At 39.0% G+C, this 17,791-nt stretch overlaps 1 protein-coding gene and 1 non-coding gene across 5 annotated transcripts in view; one reads left to right on the top strand and one right to left on the bottom strand.

Annotated features, from left to right (window-relative positions):
- Positions 1 to 17,791, top strand: part of SYT14 (synaptotagmin 14) — a 236,577-nt gene that overhangs the window by 170,352 nt on the left and 48,434 nt on the right. The gene's annotated exons all lie outside the window — the stretch shown is intronic.
- On the bottom strand, positions 4,153 to 4,225 carry TRNAG-CCC (transfer RNA glycine (anticodon CCC)). The gene has a single exon. It is a non-coding gene; the product is annotated as a tRNA-Gly (tRNA).

Here is a 17,791-nt window from a genome sequence, read left to right as displayed (position 1 = left end):
TGTTGTATGATCCTTTTAATGTGTTGTTGGATTCTGTTTGCTAGTATTTTGTTGAGCATTTTTGCGTCTACGTTCATCAGTGATACTGGCCTGTAATTTTTTTTTTTTTTGAATTTTATTTTATTTTATTTTTATACAGCTGGTTCTTATTAGTTATCTATTTTATACATATTAGTGAATATATGTCAATCCCAATCTCCCAATTAATCTCACCACCACCACCCCCCACTCTCCCCCCTTGGTGTCCATATGTTTGTTCTCTACATCTGTGTCTTTATTTCTGCCTTGCAAACTGATTCATTTGTACCATTTTTCTAGTTTCCACGTATGTGCATTAATATACAATATTTGTTTTTCTCTTTCTGACTTACTTCACTCTGTATGATAGTGTCTAGGTCCATCCACATCTTTACAAATGACCCAATTTCATTCCTCTTCATGGCTGAGTAATATTCCATTGTATATATGTACCACATCTTCTTAATCCATTCATCTGTCGATGGGCATTTAGGTTGCTTCCATGACCTGGCTATTGTAAATAGTGTTGCAGTGAACATTGGGGTGCATGTGTCATTTTGTGTAATTTTCTTTTTTTGTGATATCTTTGTCTGGTTTTGGTATCAGAGTGGTGGTGGCCTTGTAGAATGAGTTTGGGTGTGTTCCACCCTCTGCAATTTTTTGGAAGATTTTGAGAAGGATAGGTGTTAGCTCTGCTCTAAATGTTTGCTAGAATTTGCCTCTGAAGCCATCTGGTCCTGGACTTTTGTTTGTTGGAAGATTTTTAATCACAGTTTCAATTTAATTGCTTGTGACTGGTCTGTTCATATTTTCTATTTCTTCTTGGTTCAGTCTTGGAAGGTTGTACTTTTCTAAGGAGTTGTCCATTTCTTCCAGATTGTCCATTTTATTGGCATATAGTTGCTTGTATTAGTCTCTTATGATCATTTGTATTTTGCAGTGTCAGTTGTAACTTGTTCTTTTTCATTTCTAGTTTTATTGATTTGAGTCCTCTCCCTTTTTTTCTTGATGAGTCTGGCTAATCGTTTATCAATTTTGTTTATCTTCTCAAAGAACCAGCTTTTAGTTTTATTGATATTTGCTATTATTTTCTTTGTTTCTATTTCATTTATTTCTGCTCTGATCTTTATGGTTTCTTTCCCATAGGTTTTGGATCATCGTGTTTTCATTGTCATTTGTCTCTAGGTATATTTTGATTTCCTCTGATTTCTTCAGTGATCTCGGTTATTTAGTAACGTATTGTTTAGCTTCCATGTGTTTGTGTTTTTTACATTTTTTTCCTGTAATTGATTTCTGATCTCATAGCATTTTGCTTGGAAAAGATGCTTGATAGCGATTTGAGTTTTCTTGCCTTGTTTTGTGACCCAAGATGTGATCTGTCCTGGAGAATGTTCGTGTGCACTTGAGAAGAAAGTGTATTCTGCTGCTTTCATATGGAATGTCCTATAAATATTAATTAAGTCTGTCTTTTCTAATGTGTCATTTAAGGCTTGTGTTTCCTTATTTATTTTATGTCTGGATGGTCTATCCATTGGTGTAAGTGGAGTGTTAAATTCCCCCATTATCGTGTCACTGTCGATTTCCCCTTTTTTGCCTGTTAGCATTTGCCTATGTATTGAGGTGCTCCTGTGTTGCATGCATAAATATTTACAATTGTTATATCTTCTTCTTGGATTGATTCCTTGATCATTATGTAGTGTCCTTCCTTGTCTCTTGTAATAGTTTTTATTTTAGAGTCTATTTTGTCTGATATGAGTATTGCTACTCCAGCTTTCTTTTGATTTCCATTTGCATGGAATATCTTTTTCCATCCCCTCACTTTCAGTCTGTATGTGTCCTTAGGTCTGAAGTGGTTCTTTTGTAGACAGCATATATATGGATCTTGTCTTTGTATCCATTCAGCTAGTCTGTGTCTTTTCGTTGAAGCATTTAATCCATTTACATTTAAGGTCATTATTGATATATATGTTCCTATTACCATTTTCTTAATTGTTTTGGTTTGTTTTTCTAGGTCTTTTTCTTCTCTTGTGTTTCCTGCCTAGAGAAGTTCCTTTAGCATTTGTTGTAGAGCTGGTTTGATGGTGCTAATTCTCTTAGCTTTTGCTTGTCTGTAAAACTTTTGCTTTCTCCGTCAAATCTGAATGAGATCCTTGATGGGTAGAGTAATCTTGGTTGTAGAATTTTTCTTTTCATCGCTTTAAATATGTCCTGCCACTCCCTTCTGGCCTGCAGTGTTTCTGCTGAAAAATCAGCTGACAACCTCATGGGGACTCCTTTGTATGATATTTGTTGCTCTTCCTTTGCTGCTTTTAACATGTTTTCTATGTATTTAATATTTGTTAGTTTGACTAATATGTGTTTCAGCATGTTTCTCCTTGGATTTATCCCATATGAGACTGTGCTTCCTGGACTTGGTTGACTGTTTCCTTCCGCATGTTAGGGAATTTTTCGAATATAATCTCTTGAAATATTTTCTCTGACCCTGTGTCTTTCTCTTCTTCTTCTGGGACCCCTATAATTCAAATGTTGGTGCATTTAATGTTGGACCAGAGGTCTCTGAGACTATCCTCATTTCTTTTCATTCTTTTTTCTTTATTCTGTTCTGTGGCAGTGATTTCTATCATTCTGTCTTCCATCTCACTTAATCCGTTCTTCTGCCTCAGTTATTCTGCTATTGATTCCTTCTATTGTATTTTTCATTTCAGTTATTGTGTTGTTCATTACTGATTGTTTGTTCTTCAGTTCTTCTAGGTCCTTGTTAAACATTTATCTTCTCGATCCATGCCTCCATTCTGTTTCAGAGATCTTGGATCATCTTTGCTATCATTACTCTGAATTCTTTTTCTGGTAGATTTCCTATTTCCTCTTCATTTATTTGGTCTTGTGGGTTTTCACCTTGCTTCTTTGTCTGCAATGTATTTCTCTGTCATCTCATTTTGTCTAACTTACTGTGTTTACGGTCTCCTTTCCACAGGCTCCAGGGTCGTAGTTCCTCTTGCTTCTGTTGTGTGCCACTTGGTTGGTGAGATTGGTCCAGGGGCTTGTGTAGGCTTCCTGGTGAGGGACTGGTGCCTCTGCTCTGGTGCATGGAGCTGAGTCTTTTCCCTCTGATGGGCAGGGCCACGTCTGGTGGTGTGTTTTGGGGTGTCTGTGAGCTTAGTATGATTCTAGGCAGCCTGTCTGCTGATGGGTGGGGCTGTGTTCCTGTCTTGCTAGTCATTTGGCATGAGGTGTCCAGCACTGGAGCCTGCAGGCAGTTGGTTGGAGCTTGGTCTTGGCATCAAGATAGATTCTTCATCCTGCCTTCCACGACTGTGTGCTGTATTCTCCTTCGATCCCCCAAAGGTCACTTTCTGTCCCAGCTGATTTCGCACTGTGGGGGGGTTTTCTGATTGCAGGAACCTCTCCTCACCTTCAGCTTCCTGCCAGGGTTGGCGGTGTCTTTATTGATTCCTCGTTTCTTTTTTTCTTTCTTTCATTCTACCCAGTTGTGAGGAGATTTTTCTTGTCCTTTTAGGCATCCGAATTCTTCCACTAATGTTCAGCAGGTACTCTGTGAGAATTGTTCCATTTGTAGATGTATTCTTTTTTTTTTTCTTTTTTTTTTGCGGTACACGGGCCTCTCACTGTTGTGGCCTTTCCCATTGTGAAGCACAGGCTCCGGATGCGCAGGCTCAGCGGCCATGGCTCATGGGCCCAGCCACTCTGCGGCATGTGGGATCCTCCCGGACCAGGGCACAAACCCACGTCCCCTGCATCAGCAGGCAGACTCTCAACCACTGCGCCATCAGGGAAGCTCCTGTAGATGTATTCTTGATGTACTTGTGAGGAGAGACGAATTCCACATCCTCGTATTCTGCCATCTTGACTCCTCGCAAATAGCTTTTTATTTTTTATGTATTTGGCTGTGCTGGGTCTTAGTTGCGGCACATGGGATCTTTGTTGCTATGTGCGGGATCTTCATTGTGGCATGCAGGATCTTTAGTTGCAACATGTGGGATCTTTAGTTGCAACATGTGGGATCTTATTTGCGGCATGCAGGATCTTTAGTGGTGGCATGCAGGATCTTTAGTTGCAGAAGCGGGGTCTTTAGTTGTGGCATGCAAACTCTTAGTTGCAGCATGTGGGATCTAGTTCCCTGACCAGGGATTGAACCTGGGCCCCCTGCATTGGGAGTGCAGAGTCTTAACCGCTGGACCACCAGAGAAGTCCCCTTGCAAATAGCTTTTAAAACTTACACCTGGGCTTCCCTGGTGGCGCAGTGGTTGGGAATCTGCCTGCCAATGCAGGGGACATGGGTTCGAGCCCTAGTCCGGGAAGATCCCCCATGCCATGGAGCACCTAAGCCTGTGCGTCACGACTACTGAGCCTGCGCTTTAGAGCCTGTGAGCCACAACTGCTGAGCACGTGTGCCAGAACTACTGAAGCCCGCATGCCTAGAGCCCATGTTCCACAACAAGAGAAGCCACTGCAATGAGAAGCTTGCGCACCGCAACAAAGAGTAGCCCCCACTCACCGCAACTAGAGAAAGCCCGTGCACAGCAACAAAGACCCCGCACAGCCAAAAATAAATAAATAAATTAATTAATTAAAAAAAAAAAAAACTTACACCTAAAACTAAGACAACACTGTTAAACAACTATACTCCAGTATAAAATAAAAGTTTTTTAAAAAACTAATCTTCATCTATTTTCATATTCACTACAATTCACATACTACCATTGTCAATAAAAATCTACATTTTCTAAACGTAGATTACGCTTCGTCATCCTAAAGCAATTTAAAATAAATACTTCATGATAAATTAATGATCACAGTTAAAAATGACTATATCAAAGAGAAAGCTGCATGTATGCAATTCATTTCCCTAGACAATAACAGTAATGTGAGTCATGGCTCACTTTAGTATAAAACTAAATAGTTATAGGCCTATTTAGAGGCAGTTATTCAAAGAGAAAGTAAGTGAGCATATATTACTGGTAGAGGGGAATAACTAGTCTCACATGAAGAATTGTTAATCAGATAAATCAGTGAAAGGGAGAAGCTAAATTACAGCATAGAAGGAAGCTTTTTGTTTAAATCAGAGTCTTAGTTTAAATGTTAAGTTTAAACTTAGTTTAAAAAGAAGTCAAGTTTAAATGTTAAATCTCAAGAAATTTTGAACATGCAGAAGAATTGAGTGGGAGAAACTAAAATTTCAGTGACTAAAATCATTTGGTTTTTATATTTAGTCTGGGGAATGAAAAACATCAAACATCTTAACTGGGGTTCATTTAGTTGAACCATCCAATTGCTAAACTATAAACTACCAAGGACCAACTCATACTTCATTTTTTTTGTATTATTTTTTCAAAAAAAGCCAGAAAAGTAAAGTATAAGCTTAAGTGTAATAAATATTACAGGTAATATTTTCCTTTTCTGCTCTATTTTATTTTATGCTATTAATTTTTCCAAGATTCTGATAGCAATTGTTTATAATACTAATGAGAGAAATTAAATGTTTTTTTGGAAAGAGAGTACTATTTGATCATTTTAGAGTGGAGTAAAGATTATGATAGGTAAATTTGGGTCCAGGTGAGCAGCATATTCTATAATTAAGAACATTGGGCTTCCCTGGTGGCGCAGTGGTTGAGAGTCCGCCTGCCGATGCAGGGGACACGGGTTCGTGCCCCGGTCCGGGAGGATCCCACGTGCTGCGGAGCGGCTGGGCCCGTGAGCCATGGCCGCTGAGCCTGCGCGTCCGGAGCCTGTGCTCCGCAATGGGAGAGGCCACAACAGTGAGAGGCTCGCGTACCGCAAAAAAAAAAAAAAAAAAAACAAGAACATTAAAATGCATTAAATGGAGCAAAAGGGGATAAAATAGTGTTTTCTAAAGAAACACCATGGAGAGAGATATAACATTCAAATTCTAAATGTCGACCATGATTTTTTTTTAAATTTATTTATTGGCTGCGTTGGGTCTTTGTTGCTGCGCGCGGGCTATCTCTAGTGGCGGCGAGCAAGGGCTCCTCTTTGTTGTGGTGCACGGGCTTCTCATTGCATTGGCTTCTCTTGTTGCAGAGCACGGGCTCTAGGTGTGCAGGCTTCGGTAGTTGTGACTCGTGGGCTCTAGGTGTGTGGGCTTCAGTAGTTGTGGCTCGCGGGCTCTAGAGCGCAGGCTCAGTAGTTGTGGCGCACGGGCTTAGTTGCTCTGAGGCATGTGGGATCTTCCTGGACCAGGACTCGAACCTGTGTGCCCTGCATTGGCAGGCGGATTCTTAACCACTGCGCCACCAGGGAAGCCCTTGACCACTACTTTTAAAAATTCTTTTGGAGAGTCTATAAGGTGGACATCCTGAACACATGCCTTCTTCATCATTACCAACAGCTGTGAAATATATATATTTTACCTTAAAGAAGCACTTTATTACATTACCGCAAGCAGTTCCCTTTCTTCTGGATTGTTTCACAGTAATAAAATAGTTGTATCCACTGTGCCTCTTGTTCATTATCTTAGGCTTTTCGTAAATGGATGATAATTAATGAACAATGCCATTGAGTGAGCTTGTCCTTGAGGCCTTCCCTTTAGAAATAAAAGAAATACCAAACAGAAGGAACATTTTATTTTTTCCTAGTCATTCTCCTCATCGTGTTAGTATTAAATAGCAGGGTAGTATCCAATGGGCAACTGTATTTTGAAACCAAAATCCTTAATTCTAGGATTTTCACATTGAAAGTCTTGACAGATAATTTAAAATAGTAGGTTCTTCATTGGAAAAACAATATTAAAGTGCTAGATACTAATTTTGAAAAATCGTAGATATGAACATCTATTTTATCAGAATATATTTTATAAAACAACCAGTAGTAATGGTATTGATTAAAGTTTTTTCATCTGAATTAGTAGTATTGAGGATGTTTCTTCCTAAAGAGTTGTGGTTTTATCTGCTGTGACATTTATTTTGAGGTTGATGGGGTTTAATGCTGCTTTTCCAGGGTGATGCCTATTTAGGCATACAGTGAGAATTTAAAGAGAACTGATAAATACTAATTACAAAAATTATTTTTCTTTCTGGAAAATTTGAAATTTAATTTATAAAAGAAGCAGTTTTTACATTTGATGCATTTATGTTCTTATGGTGGAAAATGAGCTTAAGACATTACTGCATTCAGGTCTAGGACAGAGGAACTTTATTTTAAAAAATTAAACTTGAAGGAAACTTTTTATTAGTGGGTTTTCTGTCTCATCATCACATTTGTTCTATGGACATGTAATGAACCAGAAAAAATATCTATTTGACAGTTACATTTTCTTTTATTCTATTCAAGGCGAGGAACAACTCTGGTCAAAAATGATTGTACATTTAAGCCTATATATAAACTCTTGATGCTATTTATATGAAGCAGGTATATTTAAATGATTTCTATCCCTGAAAATGAGCATGGCTCTGCAGGTACCCTGTGTGCTCATTCATTACTGGGAACTCCTATCTGAGTGAAATACACATTTTTAGGTGTTGAGCATGCAAAGCTGTTGTAAAAAAGGCTAATTCTCCATAGTACACATGTTAGCAATTGGGATACTATTGGGATACGTGACCTAAGTACTTCCCAAAGTTGTGATGATTAAATGAGATGAGGTATGTGAAAACCTTCATAGACTAGAAATATTAGTTGTTAACCTGAAGTGAAATATGTATTCTTTTGTTTTTTTTCCTTGGCTGCGTCGCGTCTTAGTTGTAGCATGCGGAATGTTTTTGTTGCGGCGCGCAGGCTTCTTTCTAGTTGTGGCCTGCGGGTTTTCTCTCTCTAGCTGTGGCATGCAGGCTCCAGAGCGCGTGGGCTCTGTAGTCGTGGCACGCAGGCTCCAGGGCCTGTGGGCTCCATAGTTTGTGGCATGCGGGCTCTCTCGTTGAGGCGTGCGAGCTCAGTTGTTGTGGCGCACGGGCTTAGTTGCCCCGCGGCATGTGGGATCTTAGTTCCCCGACCAGGGATCGAACCTGCGTCCCCTGCATTGGTGGGCAGATTCTTTACCACTGGACCACCAGGGAAGTCCCAAAATACGTATTCTTAGTATATTTTAATCATTCTGCCATTATTTATTGTTTTATAGTTTAAAGATATCCTCTGGTCTTCCAAAAAATAATGATTTTTGTCTTCCCTTTACCTCTTAGACCTAGAATTGTTTATATAGGCTATATCTTACCTACTTACAGTGTTGATTTTATAGTCTCTCACTTTGGGGCAACTGATAATTAGAGTAGTACTAATTACATTCTGTTGAAGCAGAAAAAAGCTAGTAGAGCTAATTGGAAGTGAAGACTTAAATCTGGTACACATAGATTTTTAATTATCTCATGTTACATAATCAAAGTATATAATTTATATAATCAAAGTTATATATCTCTTAATATTTCCATATTCTACAATAATAAAGTAAACTGAACTTTAATTTGGCTCAGTTTTAAAGGAATACGATAGCATTTAGTTGATAGAAAATATCATGTATTATAAGTACATTTTTCATATTAGTCAGCTTACCCGGGGGGATGGGTATATTCTTCTTTGAAATGAAAGCTGTCATTGTCCCTTAAGCTATATTCAGGTTCTAAAACTGTATTCTTTATACTAACTCACTTGTGGTTTGTCATAAAAGGTTTAAAATTACTTGACAGTGGAAACTTATAATTTTAATACTGAAATTGTTAGATTTTCAAGATCAAGTTTATATTTGCATTTAGGAGGGTTGGTATAGCATAGAGGTTGGGAGCATAGAGGTTCTGAGGTCCCTGGTTCCACGTCTTGGTTCCCCACTTCTTCCTAACTATGTGTTCTTGGGTGAATACTCAACCTCTGTGTGTCTCATTTTTTTCATTTGTAAAAAGGAATGATAAAAAAAAGAGAATCCATGTAAAGAACATCATCTGGCACAGAGCAGGAACTCTAAATGTTATAAATTAAATAACATTAGACAAATGTTAACTAATGTTGTTTATTGGGTCTTATTCATGTGTGAATAAATTTGATCTGAATTAAGTGCTAGTTCTTAAGTAAAAATTTACATTGTCTTTTTCAAGTTTCAAAATCAGAAGGAACATTGCAGTCTGGAAAAGAGGAAAACAAAAGTGCTTTTTTTAAATTAATTTTTATTGAAGTATAGTTGCTTTACAATGTTGTTAGTTTCTGCTGTACAGTAAAGTGAATCAGCCATACGTATACATATATCCCCTTTTTTTTAGATTTCCTTCCCATTTAGGTCACCCCAGAGCACTGAGTAGAGTTCCCTGTGCTATACAGTGGGTTCTTACTAGTTATCTGTTTTATACATAGTAGTGTATATATTGTCAATCCCAATCTCCCACTTGATCCCACCCTCCCTTCCCCCCTTGGTATCCATAAGTTTGCTGTCTACATCTGTGTCTCTTTTTCTGCTTTGCAAATAAGTTCATCTGTACCAAAAGTGCTCTGATCCAACAATACAAAGAATGCTTAGTCCAACAATCTAAGAAGCTGGTAAAATAATTTTTTTAGGAACTAAATATAATTCAATCCTTGAATGTTTTTAAGATACAGCTTTTTAGAAATATATTTTGAGTAATTATTAAGAACTCTGAATTATAAATATTATTTAAATAAATACAGTTTTATTATTTTCAGGCATATAGAGAAGCGCGTATTCATTAGCAAAATGTATAAGGCAGTTTAGGCTAGGTTATTGTGAGATAACACACCCTGAAACTTTTAATGCCTTATAAACAACAAAGGTTTCTTTCTCACTTGTGCTGCATGTCCATATTATGGGTCAGTTATGGCTCTATTCCTTGTCGTCTTCATTCTGGGATCCAAACTGATAGGATCTTTCTGAAACTTTGCTGGTTGTCAGATACAGGACATGGCAAGCTAATCCTTATCTTTTAAAGCTTCTTAAAGCTTCTGCCCAAAATTGACACATGCTACTTCCACTGACATTTCAAGGGTCTAAAGCAGAGGTTGGCAAACTTTTTCTATAAAGTGCCAGAAAGTTAACTTTTTTTAGGCTTCACAGGCCACATATGGTCTCTGTCACATGTTCTTTTTATTCTTTAGCCTTTACTTAACTTACTTTATTTGTTTATTTTCTTCCAGTTTTATTGAAATACAATTGACATACAGCACTATATAAGTTTAAGGTGTACAGCATAATGATTTGACTTACATACATTGTGAAATGATTATCATAGTAGGTTTATTGAACATCCATCGTCTTATATAGATACAAAATAATAGAAAAAAATTATTTTTTTCTTGTGATGAGAACCCTTAGGGTTTACTCTCTTAACAACTTTCATACATAACATACAGCATTGTTCATTATATTTATCACGTTGTACATTACACCCTAGTACTTATTTATCTTATAACTGGAAGTTTGTACCTTTCGACTGCCTTCATCCAATTCCCCCTCCCTCTAACCCCCACCTCTGATAACCACAGATCTGATCTCTTTTTCTATGAGTTCGCTTGTTTGTTTGTTTTTAAAGTATAACTGACCTACAATACTATGTTAGTTCCTGGTGTACAACATAGTGATTCAATATTTCTGTGCATTTCAAAATGATAACCAGGTTGTCTAGTTACCGTCTGTCACCATACAAAAATATTACATAATTATTGACTATATTCCCCACACTGTACATTTTATACCCCTAACTCATTTATTTTGTAACTGAAGGTTTGTACTTCTTAATCTTCCTCACTGATATCTCTTCTCCCTTCACTTCACTTCCCTCTGGCAACTACCTGTTCTCTGTATCTATGACTGTGTTTCTGTTTAGTTACGTTTGTTCGTTTGTTTTGTTTTTTAGGTTTCACATATAAGTGAAATCATACAGTATTTGTCTTTCTTTGTCTAACTTATTTCACTAAGCATAATACCTTTAGGTCTATCCATGTTTTGCAAATGGCAAGATTTCGTCCTTTTTAATGGCTGAGTAATATTCCATTGTATATTTACCACATCTTCTTTATCCATTCATCTACTGATGGGCACTTAGGTTGCTTCCTTATCTTTGCTATTGTGAATAATGCTGCAGTGAACATAGGGATGCATATATCTTTTTGAATTAGGGATCCTAGAGCTAGTGTTAATCCGGTAGTGGGCAGGGCCATTCCTGACATGACTGGCTTCGGGATACAGGGTTTTCTAGAGCTGGTGGTACCTATTGGTGGTTAGGTCCAGATCCCAGGGCAGCTGGCTAAGGGGCCCAAAGTGTCCCAGAGCTCATATTGGCCAGCTGGTGGTCAGGGTTGGGGCCCAGGGCATCCCAGGGTATTGCCAGCCTGCTAGTGGGTGGACTGCATCTTGACATGGCTGGCTGAAGGGCCATGGTGTTGGCCCACTGATGGGTGGGGCTAAGGCCTAGGGAGTCCTGGGAATGCTGCCCAACCCCTCGTGGGCGATTCTAGATCCCTGGGTGGCTGGGGGCTCATGGTGTCCTATGGCAACTGGCCTGCTGATAGGTAGGGTTGTGTCCCCACCCAGCTAGCTGCTTGGCCTGGGAAGACCCAGGACTGGTGCTGACCAGCTGGTGGACAGGGTCGGGTCTCAGAACTTACAGGCTAGAGGGGGGATTCCAGAATGGCGCTTGCCAGCGCCGGTGTCCACGTGGTAGAACAAGCTCCCAAAAATGGCTGCAGCCAGGGTCTCTGTCCCCAGAGCGAGTCCCAAAGGCATCCTGCCTCTCCACGAGGCTTGCCAAAACCAGCAGGTGGGTCTGACCCAGGCTCCTTTCATATTATTGCTTCTGCCCTGGGTCGTGGAGTGTGTGAGATTTTGTGTGCGCCCCTTAAGAGTGGAGTCTCTGATCCCCACGGCCCTCTAGGTCTCTCAAAAGTAAAGCCCCACTGGCCTTCAAAACCAAATATCCTGGGGGCTTGTCTTCCCAGTGCAGAACCCCTGGGCTGGGGGCCAGATGTGGGCCTCAGACCCCTTGCTTCTTGGGGAGGACCTCTGAAATTTTAATTGTCCTCTTGTTTGTGGGTCACTTACCCAGGGGTATGGGTCTTGATGATACCACATGTCTCCACTCCTCTTACCTGTGTCATTGTGGTTGCCTTATTATATCTTTAGTTATGGAGAATCTTTTCTGCTAGTCTTTTGGTTGTTCTCGTTGATAGTTGCTTTTTAAATAGTTGTAATTTTTCTGTGCCCGTGGGAGGAGGTGAGCTCAAGATCTTTCTGCTCTGCCATCTTGGTCACTCCCCCTAGAACCATTTTTTAAAATATAAAACCACTCTTAGCATGCCAGCTGCATAAAAACAAGAGGCCACAGGCAGCATTCGTTTTAAACCTGTAGTTTGCTGACCTCTGGTCTAAAGCAAGTCTTGTGATATCAACAGTGAGGGGCAGTGAATAATTGTGAACAATAGTCCATACAAAGAATTAACTAACATTATTTATAATTTGCATGTCAGTAGCTTGTTCATAAAGTTTTGCTTTTATAGTGTAAAAATTTGCTCTCTTGGGACATTCTCACATTCTTTTTTTAAAATTAATTAATTTATTTATTTTTGGCTGTGTTGGATCTTCATTGCTATGTGCGGGCTTCCTCTAGTTGCGGCGAGCAGGGGCTATGCTTTGCAGCGCGTGGGCTTCTTATTGCGGTGGCTTTGCTTGTTGCAGAGCATGGGCTCTGGGCGTGCGGGCTTCAGTAGTTGTGGCTCACGGGCTCTAGAGTGCAGGCTTAGTAGTTGTGGCTCACGGGCTTAGAAGATGTGGGATCTTCCCCAGACCAGGGCTGGAACCTGTGTCCCCTGCATTGGCCAGGCGGGTTCTTAACCACTGTGCCACCAGGGAAGTCCAAGACATTCTTTTAAATCTTATTTAGGTAATAAAATTGCATAGCAAAGTCTTTCCTAAATACTTAGCCTTGTCCAGTTATCACAGTTTCTGAATCCAGGTTCTTAATTTATAAACATATTATTGAACTTGACAAAATTAAATATATGACAAGTCCTAGTATATATTAAACATGTTTGCATAAACTGACACTACCAGAAGAAAATGTAAGGAATGGTTTGTTTATTCTTACAGTTAAACATAGTGGATTAACCACATACGTTTATTCCCTTTTCTTTCTGTGATCCACTAAACTGATAGTATCTTGGTTAAAGAATTAAATACACACACACATACTACACACTCACATTTGTACCCACAAGGTCAAAGAGAAATGGAATGAGGGCATCAGCAGATGTGAGAGATTAGTGTCTGGAAGACAGTGTGGATGGAGGAACCTAGTGAAAAGTGAACATAGAAGCAGGAGAGAACTAATCTGATCCACAAAACCATACATACTTCTAAGTACAGCGGAGGATAGTGTGAGTGTGGGAATTAAAAATGAGAATCTCTCAAAGTCTATAAAATGTGCTGTTGTATCTCCATCTGGCATGAAGAATAGTGGCAGGCTTGTGCCTAGAGCTGGGCAATACATATCATATCATTACTTCTCAGGAAAAACTCAATGGTCCAAGCTAAGACCACCTCATACTGATATTTAGGGATCCCCCACACATTTATGATGGTCAGTGAACAAATTATATTTCAAAGTATAGAGTTTTTGATCAGCTCTTTAGTGATGCATTCTTTTTTTCTTTCTTTTTAAACCCCACACTTGTTTGTTTATTTATTTTTGGCTGTGTTGGGTCTTCGTTTCTGTGCGAGGGCTTTCTCTAGTTGTGGCAAGCGGGAGCCACTCTTCATCGCGGTGCGCGGGCCTCTCAGTATCGCGGCCTCTCTTGTTGCGGAGCACAGGCTCCAGACGCGCAGGCTCAGTAGTTGTGACTCACGGGCCTAGTTGCTCCGCGGCATGTGGGATCTTCCCAGACCAGGGCTCAAACCTATGTCCCCTGCATTATCAGGCAGATTCTCAACCACTGCGCCACCAGGGAAGCCCTGGTGATGCATTCTTAAATATGAACAGGCAATCATAGCTCAGGAGACCCAAGGGAAAAACTCTACCAGGAAAGAGAAAACCGAAGATAAACATTTTTTTAAAAATTACCCTCAGGGAAGAGTACATAATGTAGAGATGAGAAGAAAATTTAAAACTAATTCAAATTAGAATTTTCAGAAAGATTTGATATTATATACATATACACTTTTAAAAAAGAGGACGAATACTCTGAAAAAGGAACAGTTGTAGAAGAAAGGGCTTTTGTGAATTACAAATAAGATTGCCAAAATAAAGCATGTTCTGGACGGGTCAGTACAAGGATTGGAGGATTGGCAAACTATGGCCCATGGGTCAAATCCAGCTCACCAGCTGTTTTTGTAAATAAAGTTTTCTTGCAATACAGCTATGCCCATTTGCTTACATACTGTGTATGGCTGCTTTTGCACTACAGCAGTGAGTAGTTGTGACTGAGATCATACGGCTCATGAAGCCAAAATTATTTACTCTCAGGCTCTTTACAGAAAAATTTTGCTGATCCATTATTCAGAAGATAGAAATCTCCAGAAATAGAAAAGAAAGAGTAGAAAAAGTAGATGTAAAGACAAAAAATAGAGACTTAGACAATCTAAGAGGATTTAACATATGACTAAATAGTGAATCATAAAAAAAAAACAAAAAAAACAGCAGACAGGAAGTTGTATTAAAATACAAGAAAATTTGCCAAAGCTGAAGGACTTGAGTTTCTAAATAAAGAGCCTGAGCCAGGGCTTCCCTGGTGGCACAGTGGTTGAGAGTCCGCCTGCCGATGCAGGGGACACGGCTTCGTGCCCGGTCCAGGAAGATCCCACATGCCGCGGAGCGGCTGGACCCGTGATCCATGGCCGCTGAGCCTGCGCGTTAGGAGCCCGTGCTCCACAACGGGAGAGGCCACAACAGTGAGAGGCCCGCGTACCGCAAAAAAAAAAAAAAAAAAAAAAAAAAGCCTGAGCAATAAATTAAAAAGTACAGAGTAGGCGCATCATTGTGAAATTTCAGAACACCACGGGTAAAGAGAAGATCCTAAATGAGCCCAGGTCACATAAAAATGAATGAAGATCAGAATGGCGTCAGACTTCTCAGCTACAATGCTAGATGCTAGAAGCTTAAGCCTTCAAAATTGCAAAGGAAAGTAATTTTCACTGTATTAAGTGTTTTGTATGTATTATCTCCTTAAATCTTCATCATAACTCTATTATGGGTATCATTATCCCCATTTTACAGATGAAAAAAATGTACTTTAGTGACTTTACTGTGTTACATTTGTTTGCTTGGCAATCTAAATATTCCCAACCTTTTCTAGTTTCTTTCCTGTGCTTCAGAGGTATACACTTCCCAGATTCCCTAGAGTTCTGAATGCTAATCAGGTTCCCCCAATTAAATGCATTCATGCAAGATTTTCAAGATGAAAGTGAGACAGAGGCCATCTTCCTGCTGCCCCAGGCAGGCAAGTTCAAGGGAAGGTGTTTTTCTACCTCTAGCAACATTCTAATAGCTAGTTTTCAGCTTCATGGATGCTAAGAAGTAATTGCAATGGCAGTGATAACTTCCTGATCCCTTGATGAAGCTAAAATAGTTATGTTATTTAACTCATACTGTATCTCCCCACCTTCTTGGTAAGTACAATAGATTCTTTGGTGAATCAGATTTTCCGTGTTCTAGGAGTCATTCCTGCAGGACCAGCCTGGACCCTGCTGCTCCAGCTCTCCCAACAATTCTGTACGCACATAATTTCCCAAATTAAATCTTCTTCTTAAAATACCTGAAGTGATTTCTGGTGAAGTGATTTCTGGTTCCTTCACTGAACCCTGACGGACACAGTTCACAGTAAAGGCTTATTGTTAATGTTGGAATAAGAGGTCTGAGACCCCAAAAAAAAAAAAAAAAAAAAAAAAAGCCTGAGCAATAAATTAAAAAGTACAGAGTAGGCGCATCATTGTGAAATTTCAGAACACCACGGGTAAAGAGAAGATCCTAAATGAGCCCAGGTCACATAAAAATGAATGAAGATCAGAATGGCGTCAGACTTCTCAGCTACAATGCTAGATGCTAGAAGCTTAAGCCTTCAAAATTGCAAAGGAAAGTAATTTTCACTGTATTAAGTGTTTTGTATGTATTATCTCCTTAAATCTTCATCATAACTCTATTATGGGTATCATTATCCCCATTTTACAGATGAAAAAAATGTACTTTAGTGACTTTACTGTGTTACATTTGTTTGCTTGGCAATCTAAATATTCCCAACCTTTTCTAGTTTCTTTCCTGTGCTTCAGAGGTATACACTTCCCAGATTCCCTAGAGTTCTGAATGCTAATCAGGTTCCCCCAATTAAATGCATTCATGCAAGATTTTCAAGATGAAAGTGAGACAGAGGCCATCTTCCTGCTGCCCCAGGCAGGCAAGTTCAAGGGAAGGTGTTTTTCTACCTCTAGCAACATTCTAATAGCTAGTTTTCAGCTTCATGGATGCTAAGAAGTAATTGCAATGGCAGTGATAACTTCCTGATCCCTTGATGAAGCTAAAATAGTTATGTTATTTAACTCATACTGTATCTCCCCACCTTCTTGGTAAGTACAATAGATTCTTTGGTGAATCAGATTTTCCGTGTTCTAGGAGTCATTCCTGCAGGACCAGCCTGGACCCTGCTGCTCCAGCTCTCCCAACAATTCTGTACGCACATAATTTCCCAAATTAAATCTTCTTCTTAAAATACCTGAAGTGATTTCTGGTGAAGTGATTTCTGGTTCCTTCACTGAACCCTGACGGACACAGTTCACAGTAAAGGCTTATTGTTAATGTTGGAATAAGAGGTCTGAGATTTTAGATTTTAAGTTTTCAGGTTTTAAAATTTGTATCTAGGTAGTCCGTGCTGTACAAGGACGCTGTCAATTATAACTAGGGTTTGATTCTAGTTAAAATAATTTTTAACATATAATTTCTGAAAATAATTACACCAGTAAAAGAGGTTAAAGAAGAGGAACATTCATTTACTTCCTTCAACTTGAATAGTGCTTCCATGTGCTGGGTACAGTTTTAAGCACTTGATGTCATTTAATCCTCACAATTACCCTTTGAAATAGGTAATAGGCGCTGTTAGCCTCAGTTTACAGCAAACAGGCATAGATAGGTTAACTGAACTGCCCAGGGTCACACACTTAGTAAATTACAGAGTAGGGATTTCAATACATCTCTCCACAGTCTGTGTTTTTAGTTATTCTGTATTTTATCATAAGTATATCATAAGACTGAATTTTACCTAGAAGAGGGTTGGATTTGTCTTGGAATGTTGATAGAACCAACTTTAAATTATGAATGTCTTTACTCCGGTGAAATTTGTTTTTATTAGATGTAATAATTAGAATCTCTAAAATGTCAAGATTGTGATTTTTAGGGAAAAAATATAATGTAAAATAGATCCAGAAATGAAAACTAAAAACGCTTTTTCATAATTAACACTGGTATCCTACTGAGGAAATATCATAACCAAAATAATTTCATGAAAAAGTGCCGGATTCCCTCTTTGTTACTCTGTACCATTTCTTTTCAAACTTTGGTCCTCTTGGAACTGTTAGATTTCTTGGATATTTCTCATCATTTACTTCTGAATCTTTTATGATCCTGTACCCTAGAATGTATTGAAAAATGTGTTAACCTCATCCTAAAATCTCACAGCTCAGATCAATTTAACAGTTTACTAAATTGTGTTACATATATAAAAGTAGAGACATTTGATGATGTATGTTCCTTGGTGAATGGGTTCTCAGAACAGGGGTTTGAATGTTTAAAATGGGAAAAGTGATAAAGTGTGTGTTTACTGGTAGTCT

This window comes from Physeter macrocephalus, chromosome 4 (assembly GCF_002837175.3).
Source record: "Physeter macrocephalus isolate SW-GA chromosome 4, ASM283717v5, whole genome shotgun sequence".
Taxonomy (NCBI): Eukaryota; Metazoa; Chordata; class Mammalia; order Artiodactyla; family Physeteridae; genus Physeter; species Physeter macrocephalus.
Note: the sequence above shows the minus strand (reverse complement) of the source record. Positions and strands in the feature narration are given on the sequence as shown.